The sequence below is a fragment of the Macadamia integrifolia genome, unplaced genomic scaffold, assembly GCF_013358625.1.
Source record: "Macadamia integrifolia cultivar HAES 741 unplaced genomic scaffold, SCU_Mint_v3 scaffold449, whole genome shotgun sequence".
In the NCBI taxonomy this organism is placed as follows: Eukaryota; Viridiplantae; Streptophyta; class Magnoliopsida; order Proteales; family Proteaceae; genus Macadamia; species Macadamia integrifolia.
Genome location: NW_024870452.1, coordinates 351,211 through 353,271, shown reverse-complemented (window position 1 = coordinate 353,271; position 2,061 = coordinate 351,211). Strand labels below are relative to the sequence as shown.

General features: G+C 38.5%; 1 non-coding gene across 1 annotated transcript; it reads right to left on the bottom strand.

Annotated features, from left to right (window-relative positions):
* Positions 1–667: 667 nt before the first annotated feature.
* On the bottom strand, positions 668–774 carry LOC122068677. The gene has a single exon (XR_006137225.1). It is a non-coding gene; the product is annotated as a small nucleolar RNA R71 (small nucleolar RNA).
* Positions 775–2,061: the final 1,287 nt, after the last annotated feature.

Here is a 2,061-nt window from a genome sequence, read left to right as displayed (position 1 = left end):
GTAAAGATAGGTTTCGCCCTATAGCAGTACCTCAGGAATTGAATTGAGCAACCCCGGATCCCTGCTGGTAAGCTCCTAAAAAGCCAAAAAAAAATTAAAATCAAAATATAAATTTAAAAAAAAAGTTTTTCTTTCCATTCTTTTGTGCTTGTCTTACTCTAGTTGTGGGTAGTTTTCTGTTGCATGAATGCTAGGGGATACGTAATACTAAGAATTGGTTAGAAATAACAGATCCAATAAGTAGTGACCCTATACATATACTCTCATCAATACCTTTCAATATGGGAGACCAACAGCTAAACCCTCCACCTAAATCTCTGAAAGATAAGTTCTACCCTACTAGAGCAGCCCAACCTTCCTACATAGTTCTACCACAAGCCCAGTATAATAATTTTGAGCTCAAATCTCAGTACATCACTATGTTGTCCCACTTCCATGGGCTGCCCTCTAAGGATGCATACCTATTTCTTAGGGAATTTGAGGAGGTTTGTGTTCTGATTAAGGTCCAACAGTTGACTGATGATGCTGTAAAATTAAGGTTCATAACTTTTGCACTTAAGGACCAAGCTAAGAAATGGCTCTATGCTCTGCCTACCAATTCCATTGCCACATGGGATGGTTTACTATAGCCTTCCTAAAAAAGTTCGTTCCTTTGTATAAAACCAATAAACTCAGGAGTGATATTCTTCAATTCAGGTAGAAACCTAGTAAGTCATTCTCCAAATTTATGGAGAGATTTAAGGACCTCCTTCAGGAATGCCCTCACCATGGAATTGATATATGGCAATTTTATCAAATCATTTATGAGGGTATTGATTATCAGACGAAGCATTTGTTAGAGTCTATGTGCCCTAAAGATTTTACATCTTTTACAGATGAAGACGACACTTGGAACTTTTTGCTTGAATTGGCTGAGATAACCAGAGAATGGGAGTCTACTCAAGAAATTGAGAGGACAAATAAGGGTTACCTTGTAGAAAGGGTTGTGGCCAAAGAGGCTCAAGTTGAGAGTCTTATTAAGAGACTCAAATCCAAAGTAGTCAAAGGACCTGCCAACTAAACCAAATAAATCATTCTGTGTCTATGTGTAGTTGGTGCCAATCTCGCACTCATGTGATGGAGGAGTGCCCTAATATTTCTCATGTGAATGGTTTAAATATAAGTCCTGAAAATGTGAATGCCATGTCCCAAAACAACCCTTTTAGTCAGACTTATAATCCAGGATGGAGGAACCATCCTAACTTCTCTTGGAATCAAGCCAATCATCAAGTAGTCCTAATTTTCAACCCTTGAGTCAAGGGCAGTTTGTTCCCCAACAAACCAATCAAAGGAACATGCCCCCCAACTAGCAGAACAATTTTAGGATCCCTACTCAATCTGCTATTCCACCACCTCTTGCAAATCAACCTCCAGGTTTCATGAGAGGTGGTGATTTGGCTAGGCTTTCTTCTTTAGAGAAAAGCATGAAACTTCTCATGAGTACTTTCATGACAAGCCAACATAATATGGAGAAGCAAATCTCCCAACTTGCTAATGTTTTGCATGAAAGGGAGAAAGGAAAGATGCCTAATCAGCCAGAACCAAATCCCAAGAATGAGAATTTAAATCATCAACAAATTCCAAATAGGTTGAATTCAATTCAAAAGAGTTAACAACAAGAGCCTTCCAACCAATGTAAAGTTGTTTATGCTCTTAGGAGTGGCCAAGAGTACCAACAGAGTGTTTCTAAATCTTCTCCATCTATTACTCCTGTTAACTCTCTTTCTGTTGAGGACACAAATGTGTCTCTTATTCCATGTTCGTCTGATGAACCTAAAGCAACTAAAGATGATTTGGGTGAGGAAACCAAAAATGATTCTTCAAAAAAAGAACAAAATCCTAACAGTGCTTATGTTCCTCCCGTCCCCTTTCCTAGTCGGTTGGTAAACAAAAAGAAGACTGCTTCCATGAAAAAAATTTTAGAAGTCTTCAAAAAGGTAGAAGTGAACATCCCTCTTTTGGATGCCATATCCCAGATCTCTACCTATGCAAAGGTCCTGAAAGATTTGTGTACTCACAAAT